We start from the raw sequence: 16,147 nt of genomic DNA on the forward strand, positions 1-16,147 counted from the left end.
ACATTATTCATGATTTTTTCCTTAACTTCATAGGAAAAAAATGCGGAGTTTTGTCTTAATATTAGTAAAAAGATAAATATTTTGAATATCAAACAATCAATTTGTTTAAAGGTTTTTGTTAAGATAATAACGAAATCATAAATGTATATATGGCTCTGTACTGAGGGTTCTCGGCTTAACATAACACCAGCAGAGTCTTTGAAATGTCCATCATCCAGGCTGCGGCAAAAAATCGCTTCTCGTCGTTTTCACGTCGTGGCTCGCGCCAATCTGTTTTAATCGACGCGCGTATCGTGTGGGTCTACACAATCCGGTAAAAGAAAGCCGGTTTTTTTTGCATTGTGGTCCTGTTAAATACAAAATAAATCTTGGGGAAAAAAAATAGTTTTGTGAAAAAAAATATGATCGAAATCTAGCTTTGAATAAAGCAATTGTTGGAGAATTTTTAATTTCAGTACGGTAGGTTATTCCATATTTTAGCGACTGCAACTTTGACGACGAGCTCATCTTACCAAAGAAATTATTATTATATAGTTCTTTGATCTTACTAAGGCATACAGTAGTAGGGTATTGTAATTAGAAAAGAAAATGAAGATCCTACAAAAATTCTTACTTTTCACACAACACAAAGTAAACGAAGAGGTCGGAAAATACCATCAGTACTTGATAAAGTTGTACAACAAAGTCAACTTACTAGATGCAACTTCATTGGAAATTTATAATTCCCAGCAATGTGTTAACTGTATATATGAACTGTTTTATAAGTTGTTTTGTGACTGTGCAATTTGGTAGTAGTCACTCTCATACTGTACATTTAAAAGTAACACATCCAATGCCAACTTTAAGTCAATGGCTACCAGATGTCTCTGTGAGACGTTTATTTGAATTACCAGTACCAGTACCAGTTATAATACTGCTGCTGGACCTTATTTTGGCGCATTCTTTTTGGGGAAATACAGGAAAAGCGCGTCATTATTTGCGCGCCCGAAGATATAGCACGCATTGCGCGTACATAGAAACATGTATCCCCGTGAAACAATTCACCACAACAAATAATCATACCTACGAATTCGCTTAGTTGAGAAGTACACGTACTTACAAACTACGCTATTAAATTGCCTGTTTTCTTAAAGCACGGTTTGTCAACCAAACATTGGTAAGCAATACAAATAAGTTTTTTTTTTAAATCATCGGTAACCTATCGGTAACCTTTTTTTTTTTTAATTGCTGTAAAATCGGAATACGTATTATAGCCTAGTGAAAAGGTTCATCTAGGCCTAGATGTCTTGTTACAATTTTTATAGACCTAGTAGTAGCCTAATGGGTTACGTAGTAGAAGTTTAGTTAGACTGATGATGTCATCTACAAAATTTTGTTGATTTTTCTTTTATTTTTTTAAAAGCAATTCAATAAAATAATCAAATAAATGTTACTTTTTTTTTCCATCATTGAGATTTCAATTCAGATATTATTTATTTAATTCTATCATATATGTTTTCAGCTTTCTTTTTTACCAAGGATGGGTAGAAAAAAGAAAAATAAAGTTCACCCTGACGCCAATAAGGCCGCTGGATCAAGGTAAGCCCAAAATGTAGCCCGCAGTCTGCTGACATAAGCCTTTTGATAATTTGGCAGTTTCTTTCTTTGAACACGTCATTCAACATCTATAGTACATGTCAAAATTATTCTACTGCAGTAACTATATATTTCATGAAGTAACACATTATTTTAGTTTGCTTCAAAGTCTACGAGACAGTCACTACAATAAAGAGTTTGATTACACCCCACTCAAGCACCTCACACGAAGATGCTTTTAAAAAAAAATAATTGCATAAACAATGAACAAAGTGTAGATACTGCAGTAGCTGCAGTACAATTTTGGTTTAAAAAAAAATATATATAAATACAACATTTTCTTTAAAATAATGAAAATCTTTCATTGTGGATTTTAATTCTAATAATTTTATTGTAGGGAGGATAATGCATCATTTGCAAGCCGCTTCACAACCTTCATCTTTGGAATGTGCATGCTGAGGCAAGCGCCAACAACTGGCAGCTATGAGAAAGTTCCGAAAAAAGAACAAGGTTGTCAGACTTCCGGTGTCCAGAATCAGCAGGAGGCGACCACAAAGAAAGACGCTTGGTGCCAATACTCTTACGCAGATGGCAAGTCAACTCGAAATGCATCTGTTCAAACCCGTTCCAAGCGAAAAGGGAAAAAGACGATTGTCATGAAAGATGCCTCGTGCCAATACTCCCAACCGGATCCCAAGATAATCTGCCATGCATCTGTTCAGACTGAGGAAAACCAGAAAAAGACGGTTATGAAAGATGCCTCATGCCAACCGGATCGCAAGACAGCCTGTCATGCATCAGTTCAGACTCTACCCAAAGAGTTAAAGAGTACATCAACGACAACTTTACCAATGAACGACGGATTATGCCAAGTCAATGATGCAAGTACCATGACCTCTATGTTGTGTCAATGTGGTGACGGACTCCTGCCTCCTGCCAAGAACCCAGGTGTAACTGCAGCAGAAGCTACATCATCTGTATCTAGCTGCTCTAGTAGATCCTCCATTCAACCAGATAGTGAATCTGAAAATGAAGAAGACATCTGTAAATACACAAGTCTGATCCGAAAAGTTGCCCAGTGGAAAAAGGGGGTAAATTACAGACTGAAGGATCTAGAAGCACGTCTATCATTTGACCTTCCGACTTGTAATGATATTATCAAACCTGTCTTATGCAGAGGTAAAGAAATAATTATTGGGAATGGAACATCTGGTTTAATGAAACTAGCAGAGAAAATATCAGAAAGTGGTTCAGCAACGATGATTGCAGTGAAGTCCATCGATCCGACATCTGTCCTGGAGGAAAAACCAATGTTAATTTATGAAAAGAATTATTACATTAGGAAAGGTTTTATTGAGGCCAAAATACTGTCAAAATTATCAGATTGTGTACTCTTCCCAAAGATTTATGGCATACATCATGATCCAGATGAGCATATATTGGACATTTATATGGAACTCTTTAGCATAGGTGGTTATCATAATGCTTCACTTCAGGAGTACCTTCAAGAAAACAAAGGCATCAAGAATGAACATTCTCTACTACTATGGCTTCTCATTGCTTATGACATCACATCTGGAATCCAGGTCTTGCACATTAACGGATATCTGCACAACAACATTGCATCGCGCAACATTGTTTTGACAAATACGAAGGAACGAGTGTGTGGAAGAATCGTCGACCTTGGTTCCGTATCACTTGCATCTACACAACAACCAAGACTTTACCAAGAAGACTTCAGTAAGGAGGAGGAAAGAGAAAGATTTTCTACTATTTGGCCGGAAGTTGCTCCAGAATTCATAACTGGTGACTTTTTTTTTTTTTTTTTTTTTTTATTTTTTTTTTTTTTCATTTTTTTTTTATTCATTTCAAAAAATACAACCATAACACAAATCACTTAAATATAAAGTAATAGGTATCAAAAAGATATGAACGTTTAAATAAAGTAACTTACAGTGATCAAACAATATTAAAAACTATAAATTATTAATTCCATTTTTTTTTAAAAGTAAATAATTAATTAATTTGGTAAATGCTGTGTTTTCCACAATTATGTAACTAATCTAACTAAATATAATTGTATTAATCAAATTAGCCAGAGATATACATTTACTAACATATTAATTTTTTTTTTTGTCTTTACATAGCAATAATAAATAATACTCATATTTATACATACACATACATACACACAAATATATCTTAATCTGTACTATTACCAAGGAACTATAATATATTTGTGTTAATTAAAATCAGATACATACATTTAACAACATAACCATTTTTGTTTCTTTAAAATAATACATATATATTAATAAAATACATATTTTTAATTATCTGTATTGTAACCAAGGAACTAATAGTATGCCTATAATAAATACTTAAATATATCTAACAAGTGCAAATAATAATTTCTGGTTTACATTTTAATTTAATACAATAATAAAGAGCAAGCGTAATAATAATAATAATACACAAAAGTAAGTCATTTCCTCGAGAAACAGTATCGTTAAGTTATCAAATATAATCTTCTATTAATCTCCACTTTTGTCTGAAATTATACAATGTACTTCTTTTAGAAGCAATGTTTTTCTCTACGTTATAATTAAATTTTAACCGATTAAAGAAAACCTGGAAGACTGGCTTTTTGTGAGTTAATTTGTAACTAAATATAATTTTCTTAATCAACAAAATACATAGATTTAATAACATATCAGGATTTTCTGTATTGTAACCAAATAATATGGAGGTTTTATCAAGGTAAATCTTTGTTTTTGAAATGTTTGGTTGCAATGTTACATTCAACCAAAAGATGGGTCATAGTTTCACTATTTGATTCACAATAGGAACACATATTACTCGGCACAATATTCATTTTATGTAGTCTACTATTAGTTGACAAGCAATTCACATTAATTTTATACTGAAATATTCTGGTTCTTACCTCCTGAGAACATTTAAATGGTAATACATAGATATTTTCCCATTTATCGCTATCTACACCTAATTTATCCTGCAATTTACTTTGAGATGTTGGTATTTTAAAGATTTTTTTAATTAAGGCTCTGTATATATTTTTTGTACTCATACTTTCTAATTCTTTCTCTTCATTCTTTACTTCCACTATAAACCCTCTCTTTTTATAATTTGTTCGTAAAAACCCTAGCTTCATGTTTGCTTTCCACTGTGGGGGTATTGCAGATATCGTCATTCTCCAGTGCATGAAATTACTTGTCGATAAGCCTCTCTTTATCCACGTATTAAAGGGAATGATATTACCGTTTTCATAAAAAAGGTCGCTTACTAAACATATCCCAACATCTCTGAGGCTCTTGTAATAAAATGGCTTGCCATGTATATGCATGTGCCTATTAAACCATATATATTGGGACCCTTCGTTTACTGTATCAGGATGTATTAATTCGAAATAAGCGTTTAACATATCCTTATAAAACAATGGAATATTTTTCCAACTACGGACACAGTCCGCGCTTACATTACAATAAAAAATAGTGTCGCCTCCTTGCTTATTTAGGAACCTATGTAGTAGAGATCTCCATGCTGCATTGACATTTATGTTATATCGTTGTATCCATTTTATTTTTAATGCCTTAAACATACTTTTGATATCTACCATTTTTAAGCCGCCTTCTTCAATATTCCCAATTAATGTTGTTCTTTTTATCATACCTTTACCACCGTTCCATAAGAAATTAAATAGAATTGTTTCAATTGATTTAACTACATGGGGCGGTATATGTATGACAGATGCTAAATATATAAATTGGGATATTGCGAATGTTTTAATTAAAATTATTTTTCCTGCTAAGGTTAGTTGTCTGGTTCTCCATATGTTTAATATTGTTTTTAGTTGTTTAATTTTCGTTTCGAAATTACATTTTTCCCGTTGTCTTTCATTATAAGAAAAGTAAACTCCTAATGCTTTTACTGGTTGTTGTGGCCATTGCATATGTATTGGTTTGTTTTTACATCGCCTATTTGAACCAAGCCATATAGCCTGCGATTTGCTTATATTTAATTTCAAGCCCGATATTTTTGAAAATTTCTCTATTAAGTTAATTATATTTTTTGCTGACACTTCATCTTTCAAAAAGCATGTGGAGTCGTCTGCATATTGAGTTATTTTAATTTCTCTATTATTTACTGCAATCCCCTTAATAGTTTTATCGTCTCGTATGGCACATGCTAGTAATTCTATTGATAGGATAAATAAGTAAGGGCTGAGGGGGTCACCCTGTCGTACACCCCTTCCAACTAGAAAATAACTTGATGACTGCCCATTATTTATCACGCAACTACTGGTGACTTGGTCGAGACAACGGCTACCGACATCTATGCTCTAGGAGTTTTGTTTAAAGAGCTCTATGACCACATTAATTTACCAGAACTTCAGATTTTGAGCCGCGATATGACAGCAGAGGATCCTAGCCAACGCCCATCCGTTAAAGATGTTTTAAATAAACTTCACAAGTATATTTGTACAGAGAAGGCAGCACTTGGATTTGGAGATGTCAAATTTGTTTAAAGCTCATTCAATAATTCTAATATTCAATGTAAAAAAATCAATAATCTCAGAAAATTAATTTATTATATGGCAGTCGCTAATAATTTGTATTCATCACCTGGAATAAAGTTGATTTTAAGGAAATAAATCCATAAATAATTTAATACTTTGTATGTATTCAGTTTCTCTTCACAATGCTTTTACTAAATTTCTCAACCTAATGGAATAAAATATGTCAACTAATGATTACTTATTACGCCAAAATGATAACTATGGCAATGTACTGCTGCATCCATCTTAGATCATTGACGAAGGCTAGGCCAGAAATCTAGGCTATTCAAAAAGGCAATGCTCTAAATTCGAACGCAGAGTAGAACCTGAAGCAAACTACAGTATCTGTACGAGGAGGGCAACTAATCTTCCAGTCTTAGTTCTTTTCGCTCAAAAATCCAAACATGCAAGTCAAAACAGCCCTTACGGTAGCCTAATCTAGAACATTTTAATGCAAAAAGTATGTCCATATGACTGTCCGTTAATGAGTTATGAATGTTTAAGTAACTTTAAGAAAATAATATGGCCGTTATTTGGCTACGCTTTGCACATATTTTTATTGTTATCTTCGATATCGTGACATAAAAAAGGCGTATTTCCAGTGGAACTATTCGCAACTCCGGTGGTTACCGTACGTTCCTGGCCTTCCTATGTGCTTTCATCTCATTAATTAACCCACTTAGCTTTAATAATGTTTAGAAAAAAATGTGGTTCCATGTGATTTTGTTTTCTTCAGTGCTGAATAACTGGCACACTTCTAAGTAAACAGTATATAGCGATTGCTTTGCTCTACCAATTTTTAAAGGCAAAATTCAGGGGCGGATCCAGGATTTTGTGAAAAAGGGGACGCACCTTTAGAGCGTCCACACCAACTCAGCCCCACCACGGTGGGATGGGGGTGGGAGGGGGGTGAGTTGAGACGATTTTGAAAATATAACACCTCTAGATGGTCGGAAATGGCACTCTTACTTTATTATAAATGTATTAACAATTGATATTTTAAATATGAAAAACTGAGGTACTAGCCTATGGATGGCATTTTCCCCACAGGCCTATTTTGAGTCAGCGTTTGCACATGGCGCGGAAAAGGTGCTTGCAGGACCGTCGACAGGACCTGTGGCGATCGAATTGAACTTTGTTAAATGACCCCCAGATGGCCGGAAATGGTACTCTTGCACATAAAATTCATGATAAATGGCACCACCTCTAATTTGCAGGAAAAGACACTCTCATATGTAGCATGCTACCAATGAGCAAAACGATCATACCTTTCCCTCCAATAAACACACGTGACTAATTACAGGACGATATAAAATAACATTTTATTGCCGATTTCATTCACTCCTCAGTAGGCCTATTTTGTGTTGATTGCGTTGCGTTCAAGTTCAATGCGAACGTACATCTAGGTAGAAGGGAAGGCCCGAAAAAACCGCAAAATTTAATGCTAATTATAGCTCAATATTTATTTACATCAATTTGTTGAAGAAATTAAATATATAAATATAAATAGATATTGATACAGTTGGGTGGGTGGCCTAGAAAAAAAAGTCGGTTTCCATAATGTATACTACAGTACACAGTTACCCCAGTTAGTGTACTATTATTATTATTAACATATCCTCTATGATGATGATCTGGTAACCACGGCGTTCCATTTTTGACGTATATACAGTTTTATTTATGCGGTTGTATGTCATTTTTGTATGAATCGTTCGTGCCCCGAGTAGGCCTATAGGTACGATACACGCATCAATATCATGTTACATCCGGGGACCAAAAGCGTTTATTTTTCAGGTGAAAATAGGCAATTCATTTCGCAACTCTTAGAAATTTACAGACAGCAACAGCAATGGTGACCTCTAATAAAAGTAAATTAGCACGGCGCTGAAACAATGTGTTTTAATCAAAAGTGAAAGTACTTTACTCTTTTTTACGCTTCTTTTTCCCAATTTTTTTTCCTTATGGTAGGATAATTTTGTTCTCTCGAGATTTATAGGGGGCGTGCGGAGGGCGCGCCCCTCTGGATCCGCCACTGACTGATGGTGCTGGTGGTCCAATGTAATTGTTAAGAAACCCAGTGCATCTTTCGTAAGAGCAAGATATTATTACCCTATATCTATATGATACTGGCCCATCGCTGTCGAAATAAGAATTAGATCCGTGTAGTAAGAATATAAACATCTATGTTTTTATTTACTAGTAGAAGGATATGTTAAAAAGCAGAAATTGTGCTATTTTGGCCACATTAAGCGGCAAGATGGAATGGAGACGAGAGTGTTGGAGGCTTATATTCCAGGGAAGAGAAGAAGAGGAAGACCAAGATGGAAAAAGACTATAACAGATGTGTTTGACTCTATGGAGCAAGCAAGTAGGATCACAGAAGACAGGAGATGGTTTCAGAATACTGTTAGAGAAGCCACGTTCAGCGTTTGCTTTGACGACGACGACGAGTATAAGGAACTTTTACGAGAAATTGAAACTATGAAGGAGGGTGCACGGGGTCATTAAAAAAATGTCTGTCGTTCTTTCTTTTAAAGCTCATGTACAGGCATGAATTTTAAATATAATATTTGGTTAATTGTACATAAATCAAATATTTGAAACAGAAATCAAGACGAAAAAACATGAATTCCTCTTAATATGGTCAAATACAAAATTTGGCAAAATGTTGCCATAAAAACCAGGAAGAATTTTTTTCAGTAGTTAGGTAGTTTAACCTAATGTAATAACATGTCTGGTGACTCCCTAGAAGGTGAAAAAAGATGGTGGATATACGGTGGATAATTTTTGCTATAGCATGAAAATAAAAATCTGAAGTTGAATAAAAATACCAGAAATGTAAAATTAAATTTATATTACCTATATTTAGTCATCTATTAACATTTTTTACCACCCCGTTTATTTTTCATAGCTTTTTAAAATGCCTCTCTATTTACAAAATGTGTTTACAAAAGAATAGAGATTTTACTGTGTAATTTGAACTATCCCCCCACTGAGAAGAAATTTTCAACAAGCTCATGTAACTCAAATAAATCCAAAAAAATTATGAAACCTAGGGGAAACTATAGATCGATAATTATTGGAATGTATGATCAATAGAAATTTTTTGCCCGTATCTGGCCTTTAAGTGGTGTTCATCGGTTCTGCAGTCACAGACATTACAGATTCCAAAACTGTATAAAACTGTATTTGATTTTAAAGCTATATGTCTAAACTTTTTGAGAAAACGTGTGATGTGCCCAAATGACATTATCATGTCCATATAATGGGCACATAACATTTTTTCTCATATAAAGTTTGATAGTGTAGACTAGACTTAACTTGTTCTTGTACTTTTTCTTGCATAACCTTTGTTGAAATTGATTTTGAAAAATGAATGAAAGAATGTAGGTTAAGTTCGCAAGGATTCTTTTATATTTTAATAATATGAATTGTTAAATCTGGTGTAAGATTAATATGAATTTCGATACTACTAAACTCATAAGAGGGCGCTCTTGGTTGTGGTAACAGTGTGTTTTCATAGTTGGTTAAGTATTAAATTTAAATCTCTAAAAATCACTTTAATCCTTCTAAATTGTAACACTATCTGTAAGAGATATTAATAATTACCTAATACTAGAGCTATACTTTACTGTTTAACAAAATGAATAGTTTAAGAGATAACAGGCAAAAATGGCTCAAGTGCATAATTAATGTGCACATATTGCTACAATAGCGATATTTAAATGGACATAAGTTTTATACTGAAACCCCTAGAACATCACAACTTGTTATCTTAGCAAAACTTTTGATCCTGAATCCATTTTTACAATCAATGAAGTAACAAAATCAATAGTTTTAAAGATACATTTGCTAAAAAATGGCCCTAGAGTGAATGCACACAGCAACAATTGCAAATATGTATATGGGCAATTAATTCCAGCAAAATGTCACCCAGTGCAACAAAAATTTAAATTGACATTGAAAAATCATAAATGGTGTCATTTTAAAGATTATTAGTTGAACTTTTATTAATTATAATTGTTTTTTTATATAATAATCAGAAAAAACAAATATTTTGTCTGTTGAATATGTACGTACATTTTGAAAAATGTTTTTTTCCCATTTTTTTTCTGAATTTTGCTAAAAATTCAATTTACAAACATAATAACATAATAACATAACATAATTATTAAAAATTTTCCCTAGAAATTAAAAAATTCTGGCCGTGCAAAATTTGTAAATTTTAGGTGTGACGTGTACGTCCATATAACAAAATTACAACAAATCATTTTTTCTTAGTTGCGTAATTGCATATTGATATGGATTTTTTTTAGCTGAACTATCATTTTTTAGCCTTTATGATTAAAAAATAATTCATAAATCATGAACATTTCATTTAATTTTCTTTTCTTTTTGTTGTTAATTATAATATGGACGTACATTTTTATGTATGTCCATACAGTACGTCCATAACGTTAGTTGAACGGGCTCTGAGATGATAAATTTCCTAACAAAATGTATACATCAATGTTAATATAGGTAGTGGTGTTCCCTCTCAAATATAGTAATCTTTTTATAAAAGTACTTATGATAAAGAATGGAACATTGGAGGAAAAATACTTGAAAGATCAGAAGAAAATATGGCCTGGACGTACGTCTATGTAAAATTCATGAACATCCAAGAAGCGCACCAGCAGTCTAATGAAAACTATTCATTTTGTTACTTTGAATGAAGCAGAAATGGATTCAGGATCAAAAGTTTTGCTGGTGATAACAAGTTGTGAGGTTTCAGTATAAAACTTATGTCCATTTAAATATCGCGATGGTAGCTAGCAATATGTGCACACTATTTATACACTTGAGCCATTTTTGACCACGTATATCTTTTAAACTATTCATTTTGTTACTTTGAATGTTGCAGAAATGGATTCGGGGCCAAAAATTGTCTAAAATTGAATGTATTGAAAGCACTAGGAAATAAAATACTGAAATTATGATCTTCCGAAAATTGACGATAGCACGTTTTACATTGAAATTGCTACAAATATACACAAAACGCCTTCATTTCATAGTCATATTTCGACATGAAGGAATAAAGACATCAAACTGGTATTTGGAACATAGCTGAATCATGCATTGATGAACTTATATGATGAGTTTCAACTTTGGGAATAATTGCCCACAAGGTCAAAGTTCAAAACGAAAAAGTAATGATTTTTTGTATTTTGTGTCCCGAGTGACTTTTTGACACGCAGTGTACCCCTAGGATGAATTTTTAATATGATAAACTTTTTTGTATGGATACATTTAGCACCATATATTAACATTGTATAGAAAAAAATCAATTAAAAAATGTATTTTCATATTTAAATAAAGGGTAAAAATTGCCGAAACTGTTTGCAACAAAATAAATTGGGGTCTCTAGGGACAAAAATCTCGGAAAATAATTGAGATACAGCCATTTTTTTATATATTTTTAATCTATGATCAAAATTATGTCAGTCTATCAATATTCAACTTATTAGCTCTGATAGTTTTTAAAATAATGGCTAATTAAAAATGCAACTTTACAAAAAGGTAATTTATTAAGACCAAAAATTCTACAGACGACACATTTTCAAATGGCCATAACTTTTTAACGACTTGGAGTTGGCAACTGAAATGTTTGGTGCGTACGCGTTCGTGAGACATAGTTGCATATTTTATGAAAGTTTCAAGAAAATCTGAGGGGGTACCCAGCCATGATTTTCAGAAAATTTGTTGAGTTGGCATGGAATGACCCATAGTAAATGCATCCTCTATCAATAATTTTAAAACCCACCTTGAAACACACTGGAAAACCCACAACCTAAAGTTTGAGCCATATAACCAAGATGTTCAAAGAGGGACTCACAAACCTTAACAGGTTTATAGTCTAAAGGTCAAGGTAAATCAAGGTAAAATCATGAACTTTTAACAATTGAAATGTCAATTATTATCCATAAATAGGTAGGTTTGTATAGACATATCCTATAGCTTTTGTTAAGTATTGTGTGCTTTTAAATCCACCATTCCAACACAGATCAGTGAGTTTTATTGTCAACGCATGATAACAAATAACCCAGGCCTATCTTCAGCTACAGGCCAACCATCCATTCGTTATGGTTAGAAAATGATTAGAAGGCATGGCCAAATATAGAATAATGAAGCTCCCGACCGAATGAAATTTTGTAGCTGTTAGGCCTATATTTTATATAAAAAAACAAATTATGATAATATTTTGATAAATATTTCTGTTATCTGCAAACATTTTGTTTACTTTTTTAAAACCCGTTTTGTCATATCGTTTTTATTTAGGCATGATTGCCATGCATGGCATGTTTGTCCGACGTTAAACAAAAGTGTTCAAATTGAGTCATCCTTTTCCATTTTTTAACGCCCTTCTTTTAGCTATTTTTGCGACACATTTTTTTAATTTCCTTAAAAAGACCATTAAACTGTTCCGCCATGATACAAGAAAAGAAAGTGTATGGATTATTATCAGGTTATTATTTATTCAGGTAAAATAAGGAATAATTGATCTTTCGGTTGACGACTTTTTTCTAATACTGATAGCTTGCCGATTGCATTTTAAGTCTCCCAGTACAAGGTTCCTTCATTACATACAGGAGTATTTAGGCTACGTTTATCATCAGTTAGGCCTAGCATAATAATTAGATCTAATTACGGTAATTAAAATTAGAATTATAGAAAATTATTTTACAAGAGTTAGAATTATGTTCTTTATAAATTCTTATCTTTATGAATCATAGGCTCTTTCTTATGATACTTACCGTACACACTAAAAAAAAAAGGTGCAAATCTCTACCTAAAAAGGTGCAAACCGATGCAACAATAGCAGCTTCCTTTAAGGTGCACAACTGCACCTTTGACGGAAGGTGCAATTTTGAACCCTGATAAAGGGTGCTATAATGCTCCTTTGGAGTTCACATTTGCACCATATAAGGTGTAATTTTCTACCCTAAAAGGTGCAAACTAAATGCAACAATAGCAGCTCCCCAAAGGAGCAAAATTCAACCTCTAAATAAAGGTGCAACTTTACACCCTAATAAAAGGTTCAATAATGCTCCTCTAAGATTCAAATTTCTGTTAAAAAGGTGCACAAATAAAAATCACTAAAATACAAAAAATATTGATTAAGCTTTGTATAATTTTATTCAACTTTAAAACATTACATTATTCAATTCAACTGCTGAATTAATGGATGGCAATTACCAGTCTCTGCACCTTAAATAGAGTGTGGCCATCTCTTCTCAAACCAACAATAGGCCTATTGTTAAAATTATCTAATGATGACATCTTTGGCAGTATTTTCTTCTTATCCCCATATATCTGAAACAGTGTTCTTGATGTCTGGTTCACCTTTTCCGAACATTTTCACCTGATTATGTACTTTCCTAAAAAGCATGAAATAGGAAGGGAAACAATTATATTAATATTATCATTAATATGACAACATCATACAATACATTATTGACATTGTTCTGATTTTTAAAGTCAAATTACCTTGACCACATGCTTCACATACTTTAAAGTATGTTCCTCTCCCTTTCCTCAGCTCGTAGTATAGTAGGCCCTATATACTAGAGTATTACAGTACATGTGGTCACATTTCTTTCTCCTTTTCTGAACATCTTTATTGCTGCTGATTAGAGCAGAGGTGCTCTTTCATGTTTTAAACTTATTTTATCCCTCCATGACATCATGGCATGTAGGCTGTAACTATAATTAAAAATAATGATAATGTGTATAAAAGAATTTAATATAGGCCTAGGCCTAGGCCTAATAATACCCAGCTACTGTAATAACTAATATTAATAACTAGGCCCCTGGCCTGCCTAGCTAGGCCTATTATTAATTATAGGCCTAGCCGGCTAGCTAGGCCTCGGACTGTAAATAAGTTTAAGGTCTAGGCCTAGGCCTACCTAGTGAACCTAGGCCTAGGCATAGCTAGCCTATTATGCCTAACCTACTAGCTAGACCCAGGTAAGTAGGCTAGGCCTGGTCTAGGACTAGCCCCCGCCCGAAAGGCTACTGTAGGCTAAGTAGGCCTCTAGACTGCCTACTTTAGGCTTAACCTAGCCTAGGCCTAATAGAGGCCGCCTAGAGGCCCTAGATAGGCTAGGTAGGAGGCCTCTAGCTAGCCATATTTATTTATTTAGCTATCATTTTTAAGTTTTAGGCCTAGCCTAGGCTTATAGGCCTATACAATAATTAATCTAATAAAAACAACCAAACTACATGCCTATAAAGCTTCGTTACTTACTTTTAACAGCTATCCTACACTGGAGAGGTGTGGGAGCTAGGGCCTAGGCCTAGGCCTAGGCCTAGGCCTAGTTTAATTTTATAGCCTGATTTTTTGGGCGCAAACTCCTCAATTCAAACTGCATGTTTAACAACCGCACGCGCTTAAAATTATTGTTCAATTCCTGTTTCAAATAAATTTAGAACAGATGCCTACATTATGATATTAGATATTCTAATAATATTGTTAAATATGAAAGAAAAGTTTACTTATTCTAGACAAACCAGAGTAAATAACCTCTGAAATTCAATATTTTAACAATTGTTTACAGACATCTTGCGTGCGCATACGGTACGAAAATTGTACAAAAATGGTACAAAAAGGTGCTATTATGCACCTTTTAACTGATGTTAAACCTTATAGGGTGCCCAGTTGAACCTTTGAATTTATCATGTTAAAGGTATTAAACTTTAATTTTCAGTTACAAGCCAGCGACTTTCTAATGTTCCGTAAAAAAAAGATTTGTTCGAATTCCGATAGCTGTCCCCACAAACCTATCTATATTATTATTAATCTTTCTTATTTTTGTTTTAACTTACCACAATAATGTCATTCTAAAAAAATTGTCCTTATCATCACCTTTTAAGCTTTTAGAAGCCCTAAGTTAAACATATCAAGAAGCGTTCATTAATTTAATAGGTCTTATTTGTCACACAGTCACCATGGCCTACTTGGGCCTTTGCGGTGCAGTTCTGCACCTTTTTATACTTGTCTGCATTTTCGATATAGAAGGTGCAAAAAATAAACCTTTTATGAACTCTGCACCATTTTATGAGAAAAAGGCGCAAATTAGCACCCTTTTATAGGTTTGCACCTTTTATTGCACCTTTAGTTTTAAGTGTGTACATCAACATTTGTAAACTTAAATTTATATTTGGAGGTGGATTTTCCAACTTTTGGCAGAGTATTATTAAATGATTGCGCCATCTTAACTCCAATGTTGACTAGTGGCAAAGGTAAAGGAACAGCAACACTATAAAAACAGATAAAACTAGAATTCCCCAGGTAGGGGGCAGAAGTTGGCGCAGCTCGCAAAACAATCGGTCCCAGCGTTTAAAAGCCTTTGCCAAAAAAGATGTGGCTCCAGGCCCACTTTATGAGAAAATCGCTTCAGACATAGAACCCAGTCAGTTTGAGCTGACTGGGTAATATTACTTGAAACTATAGGCATTGCCAGCGGCTTACCCGATACCCGTTTTAAAACTATTAATAGTCTTAGCAGGAACAACCGATTCAGGTAAATTAGGTCTAGTGTAAAAATAAATACCCAAATTAAAAACAATATAGAATAGATAAAATGTGTTCAAGGAAATTTTCATAGACCGTTTTAGTTTTAATAGTTATTCACACACAAATAATAATTTCACTTTAAAAAGTAATAAAGTATAAAATACAACAAATACAAAAATAAAATTTGACCTTTGCCCTCCTCAGGTAAATTCCTTTCTTTTTATAGAATGCAATCAAAAATTACGTTTTGTTCAAATTCTCGACTTTACATTTTATTGAATGGTTATTTTGAACTGTTCAACTGGCGAATCGTAGGCATAGCGTGACCATTTGACTATAAGCCTTATAATCATGGATCAATACATTATTAATCTTCACTAATAAAAAGCATAGATGCGGAGCGAGTTTTAATTCTCTTTTTATCAAATAATAGGAGAATA

The 16,147-nt window shown here is 33.3% G+C and overlaps 1 long non-coding RNA gene across 1 annotated transcript; it reads right to left on the reverse strand.

The window, feature by feature from the left end:
• Window positions 1-13,038: 13,038 nt before the first annotated feature.
• Window positions 13,039-14,505, reverse strand: LOC140049488 (uncharacterized). The gene is made up of 3 exons (XR_011845277.1): window positions 14,439-14,505; window positions 13,679-13,894; window positions 13,039-13,569 (listed from the first exon to the last, which is right to left on the reverse strand). It is a non-coding gene; the product is annotated as an uncharacterized lncRNA (long non-coding RNA).
• Window positions 14,506-16,147: the final 1,642 nt, after the last annotated feature.

The sequence above is a fragment of the Antedon mediterranea genome, chromosome 1 (assembly GCF_964355755.1).
Source record: "Antedon mediterranea chromosome 1, ecAntMedi1.1, whole genome shotgun sequence".
Taxonomy (NCBI): Eukaryota; Metazoa; Echinodermata; class Crinoidea; order Comatulida; family Antedonidae; genus Antedon; species Antedon mediterranea.